Source organism: Coffea eugenioides, chromosome 1, assembly GCF_003713205.1.
Source record: "Coffea eugenioides isolate CCC68of chromosome 1, Ceug_1.0, whole genome shotgun sequence".
Lineage (NCBI taxonomy): Eukaryota > Viridiplantae > Streptophyta > Magnoliopsida > Gentianales > Rubiaceae > Coffea > Coffea eugenioides.
Window position 1 is genome coordinate 10,200,052 of NC_040035.1, and position 24,796 is coordinate 10,224,847.

General features: G+C 37.6%; 1 pseudogene; it reads left to right on the forward strand.

The window, feature by feature from the left end:
• Window positions 1-310: 310 nt before the first annotated feature.
• LOC113767555 lies at window positions 311-23,217 on the forward strand (annotated as a pseudogene).
• Window positions 23,218-24,796: the final 1,579 nt, after the last annotated feature.

Genomic DNA, 24,796 nt, shown 5'->3' on the forward strand with positions numbered 1-24,796 from the left:
TTAAGAAATTTTTTTTAGATTTTTATAATTAGAGTTGTTAAAAAACTTATAGAAGAAAAACTAGGCAAATAACTCATTTGCCAAAATTTTGTCTTCAGACCGATGATGCATAGCACGTGTTAGCCTTTTACCATTAACTTTTCTTCTTTTCTTCTTACCCAATAAAGGCTCTCCTACTACTATAAATAGGACCTAATTTCGTGAAGATCTGCACAGCGAATTAGCTTTTCTGCAGTTTCAACTTTGAAGCATATAAACCAACTTAGCTTTTCTGAAGTGTGGTGGAAAATTTCCATGAGAGATTAAAACAATGGCAGCTCCTGCTCCTAACTTTGCAGGAACAGTTACCCGAAAGGACTTCCCAGAGGGTTTTCTTTTCAGCTCTGCTACATCTGCCTTTCAAGTATCTATTGAGTCATTTCTTATAGGGTTTTCTTTAAAGTGCATTTCTAAAAAGTCATTCCTTCCCATTGGGATCCATGTGCATTGAAATCTTAGGGAACGGAAGATTTCCCACGGAAACCTTTATGGTAGGAAGCCCTTTGACCGTTCCTACCGTAGGAAGGCATGCAGAGGTCGACACGTGTATTTAGAGAATGAGGACCAAACGAATCCGTTATGTTGCAGTGCTAACGCACGTGGAGAAGGAGCAAACGAATTAAATGTATCAGTATAACTATATTAGTATAAATGTATTACTAAATTTAGTTTGACTAATTTAGAAGTTTTATTAATAAGCATGTATAGTTAATAGGACAATTGATATTATCTTTTTTTTTTTATCAAAAAAACAAGGTTTTATTAAAGGGAAGAAAACAAAGGTACACAGGCTTTAGTGGCAAACAGCTCGAGTACGAATAGCAGGAGTCTGCGACCTATCTAAACCTAAGGCCCCCCTTGCCAATCTTGGCAACTCAGACTGTGACGTATACATGATAATACCCTCAGACTGTGCCCCAACCTTGTCTAAGGCATCCGCCACCTGATTTGCCTCGCGATAACAATGCTCCACCGTCCACTCCAATCCCTGGATTGCCTCTAACGCATCTAGATCCGATCGAACTAACCACGGACACCTCAATTTTCTTACCAGTAGGTTGACTAACACAAGAGAGTCCACCTCCACCCGAATACGCGAGAATCCCCGAAGTCGGCATTGCTGCACCCCAAACACCAAAGCCTTGATCTCCGCTTGAAGACATGTCAGTTCCCCAAACGGAACAGAAAAGCCAAACAACAAAGCACCAGACGAGTCCCTAAGCACACCACCCTCGCCACTAACGCCCGGGTTGCCAAACGAGCACCCATCCGTATTTAACTTGAAAACCCCCGGGCTAGAAATTCCCAACAAACCACTCTATGGGAATACCGAGGCCTCTACCCAGAGATGTTGGAGTAGACCGCCAGCCAGGAGCCAGTCCCAGTAAACTCACCCGCAAACTTCCTGGAAAATAGCCCCACGACATCCGCTAGGATACGATCACAAATGGTCTATCGACGCAGGAGCTGCCCTTCAAAACTTGCAATATTCCGTGCCAACCAAATATGCCAGCAAATAATGCAAGGCAAAACCGTGTGTAATGACTCCATATGAGAGTGCCGAACCAGTTGGCACCACCAAGCCGCCAAACGCGACTGCACCCCTATTCCTCTGTAACTCGCGCCCGCGCCATTCCCAAAAAAGGTTCACAGAAATTGAGCTAACTCACCTTCTGCGAAGACATGCTCCAACGATTCAGATTGCGAGACCAAGCAGCAAAAACACTTGGATGGGCCATACACTTGCAATCTTCCTAGCGACGACGCCATCGGCAACCGATCCCGCAGCAGTCTTACCATGAAGAATGATATCTTGATTGGGATTATCGGGTGCCAAACCCTATCAAACATGAAAGAAGAAGGGGTCTGGCTACCAAGCAGCACGTATGTGGAAGCAATGGAAAAATCCCCTGACTCCGTCAAGGCCCACACCGCCCGATCGTCCGCGGACCCCACTGGGGCAGCTTTGGTAACTATCTCTGAAACTATGTTATCGGGAACCCAAAGCCGCAGCAACTGTTGATTCCACCTTCCATTCAATACGAAATCCCTAACTAAGTGATCGGAAACACTTTGTAATCGTTGACACAGAGGACCAGACCCCAGCCAATTGTCAAACTAGAAATTACACTGTCCCGATCGCATCTCCCACCAAAGGTTTTGCTCCGCCACCTCACGAATTTGTAGCAAGCGCCTCCACATATATGAACTGCCGTGCACCGCCCCTACCATGCATGGATGACTCTGCTGACAATATTTGGTTCTCATAAATGTCGCCCATAAACACTCACCTGTACGGAAACGCCACCACAGTTTTAGCGAGAATGTTGTATGAACATCCAGTAACGACCGAACACCAACCCCCCCTGTGACGAGTCGGCACACAGATCTGCCCACTTGATCCAATGATGTCGGAGGCCACCTTCCCGCTCCCCCCAGAGAAAATTTGCCATGGCCCGTTCAACCAAGGCTAGGACTCCCTTCGGAGGACATGAAGCTGCCAATAAGTGAGTTGGGACTGCTGACAGTACGTGTTTGATGAGTACGATCCGACCCCCATTGGATAGAAATCTGGAACTCCATGATGAAATTTTAAAAGTGACTGACTGTACCAACTCCATGAAATATAGGCACTTTCGACGCCCCACAAAAAGCAGACATCCCAAGTAACGCACAGGAAACGACTTAAGACCAAACCCAGTTACCCGTCGAACCCTTGCCACACATTGACTAGGCAGTTTAGCATGCACCATGAACCCGCACTTTTGAACATTAATCTCCTGTCCCGAAATTGCTTCATAGTCCTCGATTGTCTGCATAACACATCTCAGCGAAGAGGATGAGGCACTAGAAAACATCAGGACGTCATTTGCGTAACTGAGATGAGTGATCTTAAGACATCCCCGCGGAACTGAAAAGCACTTGAACTCCCGATGCTCCACTAACTTGTTTAAAGAGCGGGACAGCACCTCCGCACCAATAATAAACAAACCTGGGGATAATGGGTCCCCTTGACGAAGCCCTCGCGTAGACTTAAAGAAACCCACACTGGCCCCGTTGATTAGTACCGAAAACCATACATTCGACATTAATCTCCAAATCCTATCAATCCATTGCTCCCTAAATCCAAATTTTCTCAAAACCGTAGTAAAAAAAATCCAGGAAACACGGCCGTAAGCCTTCAACATATCTAATTTCAGAGCAACATCGGCATTTCTGAAGGTCCTCCCCATATTAGAGAGCAATTCTTGTGCAAGCAAGAAATTATCCGATATAAGCCGCCTTCGAACAAATCCACTCTGCTGTGGGGATATGATCTTTGGAAGGACTTGGGCCAAGCGATCCGCCAAAACTCGCGAAATTAACTTGTTAACAAAGTTACACAAGCTAATCGGCCGAAATTGTGAAAAATCCTGTGATCACCTTATGAATGAGTGCAATGGAGGTTGTTGTAACAGCATGGGGCAACTCAGCCCCTCAGAAAAAACTACACACTGCGCTAACCATATCCGCACTGATAACTGACCATGCTGCCGTAAAGAATTTGCCCGTATATCCAGCCGGCCTCGGCGCACTTTCCCCATCCATCGCGAACTCCGCACTTCGAATCTCCGCCTCAGAGGAAAACTGCTCCAGCAAATCATTCTCGTCATCAATCAAAATTGTTGGGATATGCTGAAGCAAATCAGAGGAAGATGCTGGATGCTGATCCATAAACAACCCCTCGAAGTACCATACTGCCTCTGCTCCAATCTCCTCCTCCGACTCCACCCATTCCCCTTGGCCAATTCTAATCTTGTGAATGATCGAACGTACCCTCCTATGCTTGACGACAGAATGAAAGAACCTTGTATTTCGGTCTCTCTCCTGAAGCCACCTAACCCGAGCCTTCTGCTTCCGAAACAACTCCTCCACTCTCAAAACCGCCCGCAACTGGCCTTTGGCAAGATGTAAATGCGTCCTAGCAGCATGTGAATCATCGCTTTCTACACGGACCTCCGCTAGCCGCACCTCTTCTTTCTTTTGCCTAACTGTCTGAAAGATATCCCCAAAAACCCTCATATTCCAATCCCGTATAGTACCCCGCAGCCGTTTTAATTTGCAACATAGAACTTGCAAAGGGGAGCCATCGCACGGCTGCCCTCAAGAATCCTGGACCATTGGCAAGAAGTCCTCATGCCTTGTCCAGACATTAAGGAACCTGAACGGTCACGGTTTATTGTCCAGTCTGGTTGAGACTGAAAGAAGGAGCAGAGCATGATCTGATGACTCCCGGGCTAGATGAGACACCACCAAAGACATCCCCGTGTCAATATAACCCTCATTCACCAAAACCTGATCCAATCTTTTCCAAATTCTTGCCCTGCTATGTCTATTGTTACACCAGGTAAACCGAGCCCCAGAAAAATCGACATCCGTGAGATTTGCCGCATTGATAAACTGTCTGAACTCCATAGCTTCACCAGGGTTAAAAGCCCGACCCCCTTTCTTCTCCTCAGCATCTAAAATTACATTGAAATCCCCATCCACAAGCCATGCAGCGGAACCTGGGTTGTCCCGCAATAAACCCTCCCAGAGCTCACACCTCTCCGCAGGACTACACCGCGCATGCACAAAGGAGACAACAAGATGGGAGCCCGGCACGTGATCATGAGAAAGCCGTACTGACACATGCTGGGAGCTCTCTCCAACCACCAAGCTTGAAAAAAACTCTTGGAAGAACACCCAGATCGAGCCCATCGAGTTATGCACCATTCCATGAAAACCAAATTTGTGTCTATACCGTTCGGCTCTATCAACCTCCAACCAAGGCTCACAAAAAGCCAAGAACTGGAGATTGTGCATTTGAATCAATTGTTTAATCCTTCTCAATTTCGAAACTTTAGAAATGCCCCGAACATTCCAAAATAAACCCTTAATCATGGGACAAAGCAGGAAGAGAATTCTGTGAATTTATCAATTTAGAACGCAATTGCCTGTCAGAAGGAAAATGTGCACGAATACCTTTTTGTTTGTTCCTCAGAGCTTCCACCGAACTGTCAAGAACTCCAGCTGTTGGTACTATAGTTTCATCCTGGGCTCCAAATCGTGGGGATAGGGTACCCACTGAATGGGCCTCCTCGTCACTTCTCGAATCCACCCTCTGAGCTCCCACAAATGCAGCAGACCGTGCCTCAACACCATCAGGGTTGCTTCCCTCCACACCATGCCCTCGCACATCAGCGACAATAGCACGCGGGAAGACAATCTCCAACCTGCCACCCAGTTCTACGTCTCCCTGCTGCTCCTGCTGCAACCCCACGTCCTTTACTCCTCCGCAACTGACACCTTGATGCGCACCATCCACAACAGCAGCAGTATACCCTGTCTCCTGCTCCATCTCCTCATCCTCCACAGCCTCCAAGGGGTCAGCGGCAATACCAGTCTCCACTTCGGCCTCCCCAACCTTCTGCCCAGGCGCTGCTGTCGCTGGCTCCTGCTTTTCTAAACTTGCCGTCTCCAACACCTTCATTGCCGCCACCCCCTGGAAGCCGCAACGCAGGTGTCGCGCCCCATTTTTTAAAAATAAAAATAAATATATAAAAGGTGAATTTTTATTTGAAAAAATGATTTTTGATTTACAAAGAAAATGAAGAAAAATACGGGTCTAAATGGGACATGAAAATGCGACGATTTGACCCAAAATATAGTTTAAAAAGGGTTTTCGAATAAAAAAATCGGAGTCGCCACTTAGTATCGAGTTAAGGTGTACCAAGTCACCTAAAATGAACTTTTAAAGAAAAAAGTAGAGAAACCCCTTTTAAACGACTCCAAGTCTACGTAAATCAAAGAAAAAGGTTCGGGAGTCACATTTGACGAAGGGGAAGGCAAGGAAAAAAATCCAAGGCACCCCTTCGACCTAGCCAAGGCTAGTTGCGTGATTTAGTCAAAGATTTTCTTGTTTTACCCTTAAGATTTATCACATTTGGATGTACTATATGAATGCAACCCTAGACCTAGGGGGCATTGGGGGGCAAAATTTCTCTTCAAAGCTTGAATGGTGCCAATCACATTAATTGTGACGCCCAATAATGACTCTTTGGAGAGGTCACGAATAATGCAAAAAGTATGAGACTCCAAGAAAAGAAAAGGGATGAAATAATTATAGAAATATATATGTCTTAAAGGAATGCATCATGTCGGGTACGGGGGACTAATACTCGTGACTCAATTTTTCCTTTTAATAGAGGGAATACGAGCGTGCTAAGGCTAGAAAAACCAAACTCGTCCATATCCCATATCCAAGAGGTTATTCCCTAATCTAATCAAGCAAATGAGCTTAATAACTAGAATGAAATGCAACCCTAAATGTGCAAGGGAAAAGGAGTAAAGGGTCGTGCAAATATGTAAAACTAAAAGAGAAAAATGAATGAAGATGTATTAAGGGCATGCAAGTATGTACTAGCGAGGGACGGTCCTATTGGATCTAGCATTGGACTAGTCCTTCACTAGCGCTCTCTCACAAGCATTGGACTTGTAAGAGCTCGAGGGGAAGACCATGACTAGCGTTGGACTAGCCACGGTTTCGTGCATTTGCATCCATCATACATACATAAGTAAATGTGCATAATTAAAGAGAGTAGGCATGTGAGCACGTAATTCACATAACACATAACACATAAGCATGCATATCTAGATGCCAAACCCTAAGAAAGCGGTAACACATAGCACGTAGACATGCGAAACACACATAAGGCAACTAAAGCAAATAAAGCCCTAACTATTACATTCGGGGGAAGCCTACTACAATCTAAGAGGGGAAACGGAATAAACTAAATAGAATAATAACCTAGCTATTTACAACTTTGGCATTCAAGTGCCTTTCAAATGATCGAAATTGAAAATAACTATACAAAACTAAAACAAATAAAGTGGATAAATAAATAAATAAATAATGAAAACATTTAAAAGGCATGCAATTAAGCACATAAATCACATAGACACATAGGGTTAAATAAAGTAAAATAAGGGATAGAGTGTACCTCCCTTGAGTTGGAGCCCTCATGGAGTGAAATTACTTATTTACCCTCCAAAATAATAAAAGAGTCAAGGCATCACTTTAATTAACAAATAATCTCATAAACACGAAATGAATCAATCAAAGCATTCAAATAAAAGAAACAACCCATATTCAACAAATTAAGACAAACAAGGACCCAATCGAAAGGATTAAAGAAGTTTTAAGAGTCTAAAATGAAATAAATTAAAATTAAAGGTCTAAGATGAAACCCATCAAAACTAAACTACAATTCACAAAAAAAATCTATCCAGAAAAAAACATATCAAATCATATCAAAGAAAATAACATGTTCAAGGGGCAAGATTGATTAAGCTTCTCAATTTTCTGGGCCATAGAAGAACAAAACTGGACTTGGGAGGTTAATGTAATTTTTGAAATTTCCATGCATGAGGCTCGATAGTTTTCTTCCTCACTTGCTGGGTTTCTTTCTGCAAATTAGCAGCCGCCATTTTCATAACTTTCAGCTACTCAGATCTATTGTACATTCAATCATAAGGCAAGAAAGAAAATTAAGCATGCCATTTTAGCAAGAGCTAACCATCAACAGAGTGACCAAAAGAAACTCAACTAAGCTACCACAGTTGCAGCAGCATGAACGACAAGAAAACAACAAGAAAATGGCAAGAAAACGACAACATGAGCCGGCAAAACTCAACTAAGCTACCAAACAAGGGAGAACCGGCAAGAAAACAACAACCATGAACATCTAGTTTCAACCCAATCAGACGCGAGGTTGAGGCATATTGGTTTAGCAGAGACCCAGCAGAGGAATCAAAGGACCAGATTTCAGCTTAGCGGATTTGGTTCCATGTGAAGATTAAAACGACGAGAAAGAAAGTTGAATATTACCTGTTTCACTTCTTCTGGAATTGAACTCTCAGCAGGATCCCGCAAGGAAGCGATCGTACTCCCAGAAATCAAAAGAAACCAATTGCAGGCTTTGGGCTTCGAGACAAAAAAAAAGAGTGCTCTTTCAGCGGGCTTCGCTGGCGGTGATGGTTGATTCTGGTGGTGGAGGCGGCTCCGGTTCTTGGGCAGGCGTTGACCACTTGTTGGTCACGCTGAAGAAAAAAGGGTTGTGGTTGCTGGTGGCTGTGATGGAGGTTGCGTGCGATGTGGTGATGGCGGACAACAGCAACGGCAGATGCGGACGGGAGGTGGCTTGGGCAGATAGCGTGAGGAAGAGAGGAGATCTGTGGTGGGTGGCGGCGTCCCAGCAGTTGAGCAGGGAGAAATGGAGGTTGGGTTGTCTGGACTGGGACAAAGGGCAGTGGAGATTAGTGGTAGGGATGAGGCCATGGCAGTACTAGACCACTAAAGAGCTGTTGGAAGGGGAAATGTGCGGCTGACAGTGGCAACGACGGGGTCGTGAAGAAGAAACCGAGCAGGCGGCAGGGGGGAGTTGTGGTCGTGCCTTGGCGAAGGGGCATGCTGAAACTGGTGGTGGTGGTAAGAGGGCTTTGGAAGGATTTGGAGAAGGAATTCCATAGGCAGATCAGATCAGATTTTGGATTAAGAAAATGTGAAGCCGTCCCTTCCTACCAGGAGAAACTCCTCCATTTCTTCGACCCTTTTTTTTCATCTCCCCCCGACTCTCAGACCTCCGCCGTCTGCTCAAAACCCCCTCTTGATTCTCTTGGTTTTTCCTTACTCAACCAGCCGTCCTTCCCCTCCTCTCGTTCTCTGGTCCCTTTCTCGTTCTTTCTCCCTCAGTTTCTTTCTTTCCGCCGCCAACTCCCTTTTTTCTCTCCCTCCAGCCGTCTGTCAAACCCCCAACTCTCTCTCTATCTCAAAACCTAGCCGTCACTCGACCCCTCCCCCCCCGATTCTACTCACGCTGTCTCCCTTCCTTTTATATGCCAACTCAAACCCTTAACCCTCACATCAATGGTGTTGATGAAAGACCAATTTCTTGGGGATCTTTTGAGCCTTAGATGGTAGATTAGGGATAAGTTTGGGGATAAAATGTCGCTGCAAAATTTTGTCCTTGTTGTTTTCATGCTTCTGCTTGCAACGTAATATGAAGAATGAGCTTGGATCCTGTGTGACTCACGCAAGCGTGAGCTCGCTCCCCTTTTTTTTCATTTTTTTTTTCAATTAATAAACAGTAAAAAGAAATAAAACATATTTTTCATGCATAATTTTTCTTTTGACAAATTTTGTGCTAAAAGTCTTACCATAAAAATAAACAACTAAAAGGGCAAAGAACGGATACAAAATAAAAATAAAAACTAAAATAAAACAATAGATAATAATAATAATCTAAAATGCTATACAAATGCTAAAAAAAATCTAAAACCAAAAATCATGAAATTAACAAATAAAAATGGACAAGAATTATTACTAAAAACAAGAATAGAATAAAAATTATTTAAAAATTTGGTGTCTACAGCAGGGAGTTGCCGCCCCATGTCCCTGGAGCAGCAACTGCTTCTGGACTGGTGCTGACATCACAGCAATCTCTGCCCCAGCGATACCCGACGTTGCTGCTGTCATTCTAGGCGTCAACCGCGGCTCCTCCTGCTTAGCTCTACCCTTGTCCAATCTCGCGACAGGTGCGGTAACCTCCTGAAGTTTCAAGGAGTTCCGCCCCACCTTCACAGGCCGCAGGGAAGGATCCCTCCGATAGCAACTCTCCTGCTCATGACCGAATTTGGAGCAGAAAGAACAATAAGGAAGGATGTCTTCAAAGTCCACCGGCTGCCAAATCCATATTCCTCATCCCCTATCCATACGAGTTTGGCAAGGGGCAGAGAGATATCTACCTCTACCAACACTCGCGCAACAGAGGGACGACAAAGATCACCGGTTGCCGCATCTAGCTTGAGGGGACGCCCCAAAGTTGAGGCTAACTGCATCAACTGATTCCTTTGGAAGAAGGGGATAGGCAGACCTGGGAAACTTACCCAAACTGGAGCAATTGCAAGCTCTTGACCAGACCTGAAGTCAATGCTCCACTTCGAAAGCGACATTGGCGAATTGCCTATGAACCAGACCTTGCGAGCAAACAAGCGAGTATAATCATCTTCCACCAAGGGTCTAATCAGGACATGCTTCTCGTCTAGGAGGCCAATCGAACAATGACCTTTGAGCCCCAGAGTCACGAAGAATTTTCGTATGGCCTCCATGGAAGGCCTGCCCGCACTGAACCTCTCTACCAGAGCCTGGTAGAAGGGTGCAGCCAATCTCTCAATCTCCTGGCGAGAGATACGAAGAGAGGGCTCACCTCTGAATGTTGAGACAACACCCAGCGTTACCCCATTCTCGTCATTGGAACGGCCAACTACTGCCGCAAACGCAGGGGCCACATGCATCTGGCCGCCACCATCCGGCGGCTTTGCCGCGGCCACCATCAGGATGGCCAAACAAACCTAGCCGCAAGGTTTTCCTAACCCTAAGGAACCCTAATTCTATTTTCCTCCGATATTATCAATTATATACATATGCTATTATACATTATATAATACACATAGCTAATAATATCATTATTGTAAGTTTGTAACTAATCAAATTAAATATTATATGTAATTAGATAAAATTATGCAAATATTATAATATAAATATAAACAAATAATAATATAGTATATATAAATATTCATTATAATTGTATAATTATAATGTATATTACATATTAGATATTATTGTATATTATTATATTCATAATGATTCAGAGTAAAATGCTCATAAATAGCTATTACTTTGTTCGTGTAATAGAGGATAAAGAGCTGATATGTTATGGACAATTTTTTTTTTTACTTTCACGTATTTAGTTTATGTTAAATACAAAACCTACTAGTTTTTCTTTCGTAAAAATATTAGTATATGACTTTTTAAATTTTACTTACAAACATTTATGTATTTAACATAAATTATATGATTCAGAGTAAAAGGCCTATAAATAGCTAGTACTTTATTCATTTAATAGAAGAAACCCGTAAAGAGCTAGTAAAAAGTGGGTAATTTCTTTTTTTACTTTCACGTATTTAATTTATATTAAATACAAAACCTACTAGTTTCCCTTTCGTAATAATATTGGTGTAACACTTTTTGAATTTCACTTATAAACATTTATGTATTTAATACAAATTAAATAATTCAAAGTAAAATACTTATAAATAGCTAGTACTTTATTCATATAATGGAAGAAACTTATAAAGAACTGGTATGTTATGGACAATTTTTTTTTTTACTTTCAAATACTTCATTTATATTAAATACAAAACATGCTAGTTTTCCTTTCGTAAAAATATTTGTGTAATGGCTTTTGAATTTTATTTGCAAATATTTATGTATTTAACATAAATTAAATGATTCAGAATAAAATGCCCATAAAAACCTGGTACTTGGTTCATGTAATAGAGAAAAACCATAAAGAGTTGGTACTTCATGGGATATTTCTTTTTTAAAAAATATTTAATTTATGTTAAATAGATAACCTACTAGTTTTTTTTCGTAAGAAATTACTGTAACACTTTTTGAATTTTACTTAAAAATGTGAGAACTCGAAAATTTTTATATTTTATAGATATTATTTTATTTCTTTGTCTACCATTTTATACTTTCCTTCAATATATTAACTTTATATACATTTTTATAAGTGAATATAGTTTTTCAAATCATTTTCCTGGTATGAGTCGGTTCATGTTAAGTTTGAAATGTATTATAGACGTGGGACCCGCTAGTGCGGTAAGTGTGATAAAATTTTGGTGATTAGGTGATTTTTGTGTAAAGGAATATTATTTTACAAGGTGTTAGGAGATAATGGGAGGTTAACTAAATTAATTAGTATTGGAGAGAAGAAGATAAGATTAAAGCTTAGAGGTGCCACGTGTCGCGACCCGATTAGTGAGTGGACTTTGACTAAGAGTATTTCACTTTCCTAAACATCAATTTTGACCCAATATTTATCCCATTTTAAGCTTCCTTGGCCGGCCACCTTGAGGGAAAGAAACCAAGAGAGAAACTTCATTTGTTCTTCAATTTCTTGCCCAATCTTGAATTCCAACCAGAATTTTTGCAAAACCCTCCATAAAAGTTGTTTACTAAGGTGGATTAAAGGATTGAGTGGAGTGATTTTGGAAGGACAAACTCCAAGCTACTACCTTTCTTGAGGTGTTAAGGTACTTTGTCAAGAAATCTTCTCTTTGTTACTAATAATGGTAAATTAGAGGTTTCTAGTGGTTAAATATGCTATTTTGTGGGAGATTTCATGATTTAAGGTAGAGCTTGACAAATTTCAGATTTATTGGTAATTTTTCTGTCCTTATATGATAATTATTGACTAGTCATGGTATGATAGCTTTGTTATGTGTAAAATGAATCTTTTATATGCTAATTGTGGTTGCTTACGAAAAATTTTCGCTTGGATGCCTAATTCCAGTTTTAGGGTTTCTAATTTAAGCTACTACTTGGTTGTATTTGAAAGGTATTGTGGCTCTAATTAAGGGTATTTGATAGCTTGTGATTTGTGGGTGCACTTGTGGTTGAAATTAAGAAGTGGTTGGTGTTGATGTTTGGGTGCACTTTTGGATTTAAGAAGCTTGAGATATGAATTTTCATATAGGGTTGCGCAAAACTGGAAAATCCTGTTTTCGTAGAATTGTTCTTACTCTCATTTTCCACTTCAAATTTGGAGATGGTAAATCATGGCAGGTATGGTTTTGGGGTAGAGGTGAAGGGTTTTGAGGTCGTTCATGCCTTTAGAACTAATTGTTATCTTTTCACTCCAAAGCCACATCTTTGTTTTGCATTAGCACATGACTCGTAACCAAGTCTCACCTACGAATTTCATTTACTAGGTCTTGAAGTCGAGTCTTAAGTGTTTTTCCTTGATTGTTCTAGGAAGTGTCGGTGATTAAGGAAGGAAACTTTTGAAGTTATCCTTGATTGAACTGGCGAGTGTACCATTCCCCTGAATTGTTGCTTAATTGGGTCATCTGTACTTGAAATCTGTGACATGAATAACTATGAACTCTGTTTATTCTAAATGAGACGAGGGTGTACTTTATCACACTCGTTCTCTAGCCCGTGTGACTGTTTACCGTATAAACTAGAATCTGTTACCTGTGCCTGTTATAATGTCGTTTGGAAGTGTATCCAACGACCTTCTTGTTAAACCTGAGCTCAACCTCATGGGGAGTTAATTAAATCGAGCCAGCAAGGGCTTGGTTGAGGAAATTGACAATCAATGGGTGCCTGTTCCTAGGGAATCTTTGGGTATTGAGACTCTTGATTCCGGTATACTCGAGTATTACCATTCCTGTTCCTGTTGAGGCGTTCGGGCCTGGTAAGAGGTATGTTTGGTGGACGAAATTTGCGTTAAGTGGTGTTCTACTGAACTAGTTACTTTATTTTAAAGTTGACGGAGTATCAACTATTGCCTGATCAAGATCTGGTACTGCAACGGGAATCTGACTCTTGAGAGCCACCTGTATCCTTCCTATTTGAATCACTGTTTTAACTGCTTTACTTTATATCTGGTATGTGTATCTGACTGATTAAACATGAAATGCCATGATTCTTGACTACTTGGATTTTTGGTACCTCATTGAGCGTAAGCTCACCCCTTTCCCGTTATCTTTGTTTTCCTTACAGGGGCAAACTGTGAATCATGATTTTGGATGAAAGAGTCGAACTAGTGTAAATTTTCCTTTGTTAAGCTCCTTTGTAATCGAAAAACTCTAATTGTATTTCGATCTAGTATCACACTTTTACTTGTAAAGTTCCAACGTGTGTTTCAAAGTGTTTATTCATGTCTCTCTCGTGTATTTGTTGGTAAATGTACGTTCGATGGGTTTACATGAACTTTACTTGTATCCGTTGGGGATTCGAACGAGTGCGGGATTTGATCGAGAAAAGAAAACTTTTGGCGGAAAACTGTTCACCGAATCCGGCCAGTTCTTGGCCGGATACTTGGCCGGATTGGCAGGGGAAGTTGAAAAAAAAATTTGGTTTCACTACTGCCTTGAATCCAGCTGGATATCCGGCCAACTTCTGGCCGGATTGTGACGTGGTAGTCCTTTTCCGTTTTCTTTTCTTCCGTTTTCATTTCGTTTCGTGCTTGTGGAAGCGTACTTTCGACATATCATGGCACCATGCGGTTTGGAAATCTTGTATTCGACTTAGTAATTCTGGCAAGAGTTGGGCAGGCAGTCCGTTAACTCCTTTGGTTCACCCTAGGGGAAGGTGGGGTTGTCACAAAAAATATTTATTTATTTATTATAAATTGAATGTTTGAGAGTAAAATGTCCACAAAAAGCTAGTATTTTGAATAGGTAATGCCCATTTGCCCATAAACTACACCATCTGAAGTTTATTAATTGTTAATTGTTTTGCAGTGCTTTGTCATTCCTTTGCTAATACTACTTTGGTCATACAAAGGGCAAATCTGGTATAAATTTCTTATCTCACTCCTTAAAACAATATTTTCATGACATTTTTTCTAGTTTGGACTGAATATGCAACAGAATCAGTAAGTTTAAGGGAGGTTACTGCTATTTCTTAAACCACAGAAGAGGTGAGTGCTAGTGTCAGAAACCTCAGAGGAGTTCTGCAAGTTTCCCTTTGTTTAAAGTTTTCAAGATATATGATTGTTCTAACTCATTTATTTTGAGTTAGTGGTATATTTTTAACTAACTTCTAACCCATTTAGAGAGAAGTTTGTATTTTTTATTTTGAATTTTAGTGGTATATTTTTTATTTTTAAAATTTTTGAAATATTATTGAAGTAATATTTTTCAAATAGATGAAAAAAATTTTATATGTTTAAAAGTAATTAGTTTTATTAATGCAAGCTAATACAAAGAGGTACAATTGAATTTTATTTATTAGACATATAAATTTTTTGTTGATTAGCATTTAGCAATTGGTTGTATCTGTGTTATGTTATTTAATCTTAAAATGCAAAAGTTTTAAGTTCATAAATCAGTTGTTGATTAGCCTTTAATATATTTTCAAAAACGATCGGTGGTATAAAAATTCATTTTTTGCTAAACCCCCTCCATTACAGCCATACAACCCCCACAAAAAATGAACAACAACTGTTATATGGAGATTATAACTAGAAAAGAGAACAATTTTGTCTTAATTTGAAAAACCAATGAAGATGAGATTCTTTGGCCAACTAAAATTATTCTCACATTTCAACAGCCGTCGTCAGCTATGGAAGATTGGAAAAGAGGCCTGCTACACCGGTAGGAGAGAACTTAGAAAATTGGAATAAGTGGGATAGGGGGAAGGGATAGGGCGGTCTGATATGGGAAAGGAAGCAAATAGGAGAGAAAATGCGATGAAAATATAAGAGAGTTGGTGAACCAGTGAGTGAGATGCAAGTAAAAATATTAGTATTTATTAGCTTTGCAATCAGACGTGGGATTTCACAAAACCCCTCAACTTGGTCATCAATTGAGAGTCGCCAATTTCTTAGCATTCACAGGAAAAAATCTTGAATCCGATACCTATAATCCAAACACTAACAAACGACTTTTCTCGAATATAACTGGTACCATACCCATAAACCAAACTGCCTGTCAGTGTTTAAACTTCCTACTATAATTAATAATATCATTATTCTAAATTTACAACTAATCAAATTAAATTTTATATATAATTAAATAAATTTATTAAAATACTGTAATATTAATATAACTATATATTAATATACTATACATAAATATTCATTATTCTAATACATTATAATTATATAATGTATATTATATATTAAATAATATTATATATAATATTATTATTCATAACAATAAATATAGCTATCTCTATATTTTTTTATTATTACATAAACATATATATTATAATAACATCAACATCTAATATACATTTATTTATATTATTTAAAAATAATATAAATATATTAGTATATAAATTTAATCAATTTATAACATATATAACGTAAATATACGGTCCTCTACTAATTAAATGATTATACTATATATTTATACAATATATTATACATGTGTATATATATTATAATAAATACAAATATAACTATATTTGTTATTATAAAAATATTATAACGATTATAAATATATTATATAACTATACTAATATTCTAATAAAAATGTAATTAGTCCTTAAATATTTTAATTAATATATACATCACTACCATAATTATTCCAATTCTCCATTCCCAAACCCTGTTCCGAAACGCCACATTAGATTGTCATGCTCACTTTTCGACAGATTAGTACAACAGTAACAATATAATAATATACAATAATATCTAATATATAATATACATTATAATTATACAATGTATAATTACAATGTATAATTATAATGAATATTTATATGCTCTATATTATTATTTGTTTATATTTATATTATAATATTTGCATAATTTTATCTAATTACATATAATATTTAATTTGATTAGTTACAAACTTATAATAATGATATTATTAGCTATGTGTATTATATAATGTATAATAGCATCTGTATATAATTGATAATGTCAATTGTACTATTAACTATACATGCTTATTAATAAAAGTTCTAAATTAGTCAAACTAAATTTAGTAATACATTTATACTAATATAGTTATACTGATAGATTTAATTCGTTTGCTCCCCCTCCACGCGCGTTAGCACTGCAACATAACGAGTCCGTTTGGTCATCATTCTCCAAATACACGTGTCGACCTCTGCATGCCTTCCTACGGTAGGAACGGTCAAAGGGCTTCCTACCATAAAGGTTTCCGATTTCCCACCTTGCCATATTTGGTATTGTCAAGGTTTCGATGAAACATTATGTCAATTTATTTCTGTTTTTGCTTCATTTCTGTCTTGCAGTATGAAGGGGCACATGATGCTGATGGTAGGGAGCAAGCATTTGGGATACATTCTTGAAGGAAAACATCCCTGGTCTCTTTCGTTCTCTTTCTCCTCTCTCTTTCAACTGTCGTGTGAAACAGGATAGTAATCATTATTACCGTACAAGTCTTATCCACTTTTGTCTTGACAAATCTCCATAAATCATCTCATTGGCTTCGTACTACATTTTGAGCCCAGCATTAAGTTTGAACATTATTATACTCCCAAAAGGTAAACTTCGGTGTGTTTCAAGTTTTTTACGGACAACTATATCGGGCTCACCTCTTAAGGGCACAGAATAGCAGAATTTTTAACAGTAGAACAATGACATGCTGCAAAATCCATTTCATTAGAATTAGAAGGTTAGATTGGAAATTAAATTAAAAAAACTACAAATTTACTAGTACACTTTTTGTTGGAGATCATAAATTTTGCATATAGATAAATATAGATATGTATAGCTTTGCGACATAGCTTCGGGTAAAAGAAAATAAAGGAGGAGCTATAATGAATCAAGCTATTCAGTATCTTAAAAGTACTACTGCTTATTTGAGTTCTATTTGATTTTACAAATATTGTGGCTATTAATGGACTCAATGCAGTTGAATTCTACTGCCGGTACAAGTTATAGCTTCTACTACAGATATTGTCACACACAATAGTTTGGGGGGCTACACATAAGTGAGCATCTGATTTAACCCTTTTTGGTGTTGTTGATATGTATTGTAGGAGGACATAAAAATCATGAAGGAGATGGGACTTTCAGATTGTCCATATCTTGGCCGAGAGTGTTACCTTGTAAGAATTCATTTCCATTCTCCTCTCAGGATATATTCGTCAAACTGAAAAAGAAGTCCAATTCTATGGAAAAGGACTAATTTTTCTTGCGTATAATAACAGGTTTGGATGCATGTTATATAATAACAATGCAAATTGAAAGTTTTAGTTTGCGCATCCTTGTGTGCCCATGAACAGTGCAAGAAAGATTTATATGGTCTCAATAACAGTTAATTCCTCTGTCAGACGGAAGGAGAACTTATGGGCCCAATGGTGAAGAGCAAGGAGTGAATAAGAAGGGGATAGACTTCTACAACAATGTCATTAACTTGCTCTTGGAGAATGGTAATTTCCTTATTCAACCAATTTTTCTTTTTGCCCTTTTTGAAGTTTTGTCTATATCAACAATTGAATACAAAATTAATAGAAAGAAATACATAATGAAGCTTCTCTAACTGAGATTGCAATCACATGTGACCAGGTATTGAGCCAAATGTGACTCTCTTTCACTGGGATTTTCCTCAGGCGTTGGAAATTTAATATCTAGGGTTCTTAAGTGACAAATCAATGTAAGTAATAGTCATCTTTTCCTTCTCAAATCACCTTGATGCCAATATCTCTAATTGTGAAGTCTACGTGTTTTTTCCCCTTTTTGAAGGTCCATTCTTTGTAAAGCTTGTATGCATTTGTCAATGCAATTTGACAAGCCTATAATTGCAACTACTTATCAACAATTGAAACTCCATTAATTTTTCTGGAAATGTTTGTTTCTCTAAGCATGTCTGAATCGGGGAATCCTCATTATAGTCAGTTTCTTGTTTTCTATCAATAGAAGGGTTATATTACCTAGAAAAAGGTAAACATATCTCAACCAATGATCATATAAACTAGAAAATAAATTGGTCATTGATATTGCCTTTTACGTACTTATCCTTTTTTGATATTGCCCATTTATATATTTCCCAATTCCCATGATCAGAAAATTAACTTTCATTGACTTGAAATCATGCATCTGCAACAAGGATTTCATGGACTACGCAGATCTTTGCTTTAGAGAATTTGGAGACAGAGTGAAGTTATGGTTGACATTTAATGAAACATGGACCTATAGTTTGTTTGGATACATGGTGGGTTCGTTTGCCCCAGGCCGTGGTGCTAGTTCTGAAGAACAAAGGGAAGCCATGGCCAGAACCCTCCCATCCGGCCCTGGAAGTACAAGGAAAGCGTTGGCTCGTCGCCTTGCACCCAGAGCTGGAGACCCAACCACGGAACCGTATATCGTCACACACAACCAGCTCTTGTCTCATGCAGCGGCAGTGAAATTGTATAGGAAAAAATACCAGGTTCTATTCATACACTTCTCTTTTTTTCCCCCTCTAAAAAGCCAATATATTACAAAAAAAGAAAAACAAAAAAAGAAAAAGGGCTACTACCCCATATGGGAAAATACTAGGTTCTGTTCATATGATTTTTTCTCTAATTCTTTTTTTTCATAAAAGGCAATAACTTATTAGAAAAAAGGGTCAACTATCTCATCTAGGCTTGTTCCCATACCCTTAAAAAAAGGGTCTACCATGTTATCTGGGCCTGCTCCCATGTCCTTCTCACTATTGATTGTCAAGTAAAGGATTCGATTCAAATTTTGAACCGATAACTAGAGAACTCTAAGAGCCCTCCCTTGATCATTGGATCAACCCCAATGATTATATATGTTTGTTTACTTGATAAATGCCAGGCTTTATAGTTCATGATCATTATTCATACTAACATAATTGTTACTGGCAATCCATGGATTTCTTTAATCATGTAAAATGACATAATTACTCCGACTTTATTTTTAGGGATAATTTCAGAAACTTCCCCTGAGGATTTCGATAATTTCACTCAGTTCCCTTGAAGTTTATATAACTACGGAGACTTCCCTTGGTGTGATAAAAAAATAACAATGCCCTTCATTAATTATCAACTCATTGAAAAACTCTATCAAATATTAAAGCTCTCTCATCTATTAACAATCAATAATTATTCAAACTACAGTATTTCCCATTTAACTATCTATCCTCTTCCTCCTACGTCTATTTTCCTTTCAAACTTATTTATTTATTATTATCAACCAAATGTGTACTGTCGCCACTAATAAAATCACCATACACACCAAACTACCAATACTTATATATCTTGGTATCTATTTCCAATTCTTGATTTTCCATTATTATTAAATAGTTTCCTTGAGTCCATTTTTGTTTCCAATTTTTGATAGGTATTAGCAAATTGAAATTGTCAAATGACAAATTAAGTGCTAATTTCATTATCAAACTAGATTGAGATGAAGATAGTGACAATATAAAAAATAAAAATTAAGGATAGGAAATGGAATTGAAACTAAATATAGGTTATACCGTTATGGTTGAAAAAAAGTGTTTTTGGTATATATTTATAACTGCATTGTGTTTCTATTTTTGATTTACAACTATTGATACAGAGAATTTGATTGATTTTGAACTTTATGCCAATGGAGTATATTGGATATTGATATTAGTAGTGATGGTTTAGATTATTTTGTATTAAAAAGGTGGCAGCCATGGAATTAAAATTTAAGGATATTGACAAATATTGTTGTGTATTACGTAATATCTGATATTGATATGAGATTGTAGGTAAACTTTTGGATATCTTATGCAGCGTTTATAATTGATACAATAGTCAGTATCAGAAATTTTTAGGTAAAAAAGGAATATCAGAACAAAAATAAGTTTTTATTTAATACTCCCTCCATCCCATTGAAAGTGTCATGCTTTCTATTTTGATCTGTCCCAAAATATTTGTCACTTACCAAAAATGGTTGTAAACTTTATCAATAATTTCCGATACTTACCCCTGTCTCACCTGACTAAAAAGCAGGTGTTATTATGGCCAAAAAGTCTTCCGTCAAGACTTGCAACTTTTCCAGTTTAGTTGATGGTTTTGCACGCACCAACCAACGTGAAATGATTGCTGTCCGTGGCTTCACACTCTACTTCAAATTAGAATAAGTCACATGCCAATCAATAAACATATGGACCCCACTATCACATTTTGACCATCCATTCTGCAGCTTTTGTGTTTAAACGAAGGGTAACATGGAAAACACGGATGAATTTTTTAAAAATTGAGCACTGTTGATAATAAGTTGGAGTCCCGAAAAGTGACAAACTTTTCGGGACGGAGGGAGTAGTGATTTGGATATTGATGGGTAGGTAACAAGTAAAGATAAATGAAATAAAGACTGTGAACCATTTTTTTTCCTTTACATTTTTGTTGTTGAATTATAACTCAAGGGCATTATAGAAAGTTTGAGAAAAAGTATAGCCTGTTGGGTCTAGAATGTTACTTAAATAGTGAAAATAGGGGAGGTAGGTGTAGTAGGTGTAATTTTTAGAACTTGAGGGGAACTTTCTGCAATTGTCAAAAATCTTAGGGGAGGTATGTGAAATTAACCCTTATTTTTAATTATAGTATGCCTTTTTCTCAAATTGTGCAATTAAAAGGCAGTATAGGGGTATTTTGTCTTTTCGCATAATTAAAAAAGTCAAAATATAAATGTTATTAGAAAATTTGACAGTGCCAGTATTGGACATGACTTTGGCAAAGACAAAGAGTGGGGCGTCTACCTTTTTTTCGCAATGGCTACAGTCTATCTTACGCCTATACTAACCTACATTATGGGGGAGGGGGACTGTGCAGAGGTTTGTAGGGAGGTTGGAGAGTGAACCGCCAGACCAAATAAGTGCACTACTGCTCTTTTTGAATTGCATGAATTGTGTGGCACATCTACATTGTGGGAATAAAAATGAAATACACAAAAAACATATGTGGGAAATTGATTGAAACTGCAGTCACCTTTTCAAAATAGTAAAAAAAAAAATTGAACGAACTCCATAATGACAAATTCATTCAATTTATGCATAAATCCGCAGAACATCCAAAATGGTCAAATTGGGCTTGGACTTGTCATCAATTGGGCTGAACCACAAACTGATACGCAAGAAGACAGAGATGCGGCACAATGAGTGATTGACTTCATGCTTGGATGGTGAGTACTACTAAAGACTTTCAAAAATTTGTATGTTCTTTTTCAATTAATACCTTAAAGGGTACTCGAATCTTAAATTTTCCAATGGATATTCGCAGGTTATTTGATCCTGCAGTTTTCGATAAATATCCCGACAGCATGAGAAGACTTGTAGGAAATCGACTTCCAGAGTTTACGCTTGAACAGGCTACAGACTTGATTGGGTCATTTGATTTTATTGGGATGAACTATTACACTGCTAATAGTGTAGAAAACAGCCCTCCCACAAGAACTACCTTTTACAATCCAGAGTCCCAAGCTATATGTGATAGTAAGTCTATTTATAGCTTGAAGAATTAATTTTAGATCAACACAGTTTTGTGGATATTGAGTGATTATAATATTGTTCATTTTGCATTTTTGCAGTGCTTGGTGAGGAGGCAAGTTTTTCAACTGAAGCAATTGAGCTGATACTGCTTCCTTCAATTTGAATTGAGCTACAATTTATTGTGACAAAAAGGAGATTAAAAATCTTAATTTGGATATATGAAATTTATGGCATGTGAAAAAAAAACTCTTAAGAAGCAAAACCTAGAGAGAAAAATTTGGAGTATATATGTATATTTTCCCCTTTAGTTGTGACTAATATTTCTCCCTTGATAATATTACAGGCAGGTTCTTCTTGGGTTTACTCTTAGAAACTCTTGCATTATGTAAAAGAGAAATACAATAATCCCATCCTTTACATCACAGAAAATGGTATTCAGTTACACGAATTACCAACCATTTACGTTATTGCCATCCCTTTTTTCCTTATTAAACACTAGTTGAAAAGGACTTTAACCTAGTTCGCAATTTAATTGCAGGAATCGATGAGGTGAATGATGAAAATTTGTCCATGTGGGAAGCCCTTTATGATCACGATCGAGTAAATTACTACAGGGTACATCTGGAGGCCCTTAAGCAGGTTATCTCGTAAGTGCTCCTTTTCTTTAAAAAGTAGATTGTGATGCACTTTTTAGCTGGTTTTATGAGCTAATAACTTTAGAAAACTTCACTTGCATAATGCATTAGGCATGATTTGGATGCATCAAAAAATTCTTCAAAATAATATCCATGAAGATGTTAATTGAAGAGCTTCAGTTTGATATTGAAAGGTATCTCACGTGTTTCCCTACATATTGTCGATTTTATTAGACAAACTTTCATTTTAATATCATAGAATATAGAATGAAACCTTCAAAAAGAATAACTATCTGACATTTACTTGTTAGGAATCTTAGCATTCTTTGATGTATTTAAATGTTCCAATTTCCAAGCAGAGAAGGGGCCAACGTCAAAGGATCCTATGCGTGGTCACTGACAGACAATTTAGAATGGGCTTCAGGCTTCGATTCTTGGTAGAGAACTGGAGAGGTATCCAAAACTAACAGCTGGATGGTTCAAGTTTTTCCTCGAGAAGTAAAACTGAGCAAGATTCTTCTACTCAGCGTGGCATTGGAATAAAATCGTGTTTCCCAAAATAAATCATTGAAGCCGAGTCTTATGTTATGCTCAGTTTCTCTGCTTCAAATGCCAGAGTTGGTTTCTTTATGTGTTGTTCTTTTATATCATACTAATGAAAGCAATCCGAGTGTTTGTTTCTCTATCACGGGTGTATCACTTTCTATGTGGAGTGATAATGTGGATTTAGTTTCGTTTTCTCATCTTCATGGGATAATTATGTGCCAATTATGTTGAGTAACATACTATTTTAATGAAATTTGTAATGTTTGAGTATTCTTTTAAATCTTGTCCCAAATACTTCCTATACAACCTCAATAAATGGTTAAGCAAATAAAGATATTTTCTAAATAACTACCATTTCTGTTTCGCTAGATCTCTTTTGAGTTCTCTGAGTGCAAAATGACTATCATTTAAAGGCTCAAGGTAGCAACTCAAGAAATTTTGAGCAATAAAATAAGCCAAAGTCGAGGTAAATATATAAACTAAGAAATGAATAAGTACGCTATTCCTTGTTGTTCCAAGTTTTCTCAACTATGGAGACCTTCCTTCTGATAGGTGGTCGCATTTTCTTTGAAACTTGAACAGGACTAAGAATTACAGAAGAAAAATTCAGTAACAAACGAATCATTTTATTTAGCTCCATTCTTTCATGTTTCATGGAAAATTGATCTTTCTAATTGTTCTTAATGCTAATTAAATTTGGTTGATGAATAAAAAAGTTCAGAACAACAATTCTTTTTGGGAGGTTTCAAACAATAGCAAGAAGTTTCCCTCTAATTTTTAAAGTTACATATACGTCCCTCAATTACTACATAGATTACAAAATAGTTTGCATTACAATATAGACCAAACATGCTAAACTTTTCTTCAAATATCCTAAAATGCCCTTTATTTGTTTTAAAAAAAATAAAGAATTTTCCTCATCACCTTGATTTCTTCAAAACTTGTGATAGACAATTGTAGAACCTCCTTCGACTATACTTATCATCCCCCTTGTTCACTTTTTTCCGCCCCCCTCTTTGTTTTCCTTTCTTCTTCACTTCCTTCCCCCTCCCAGTTTGCTTTTTAGTCTTTGTTAAGGAATAGAGCTGGTCAAGACCAAAGCTTCAATTGGCTGGCATAAGTTTGAGTTTAGATCATTCTTTGACAAAATGAATTGAGCTCGAACACCAAATCAAGCTTAATTAGTAAACAAATGAACACAAGCCTTGTTTGCAAATATTCATTTCACTTGTCAGCATTTAAAAAATTTACTAATCACATTTATGTTTATCTTAGTAATAAGCCTCTATATTTGACTTAATTTGTTTCATATTGCTCTACTCCTTTTATTTGTGTTCCGTATTCATCAATATTTCAGGGATTTCAAATTAAAACTAAGTCAATAGTTGAAGTTTTTGAGTTCATACTCGAGCTTAGCTTATTTTTGTTAAACAAGTTGAGCTCAAGCAATGAATTAGCACACAACGTTTTCAAATGAGCTCAAATCAGGTACAAATAATAAATGAACAAGCATATTATACGAACACGTGTTAAAT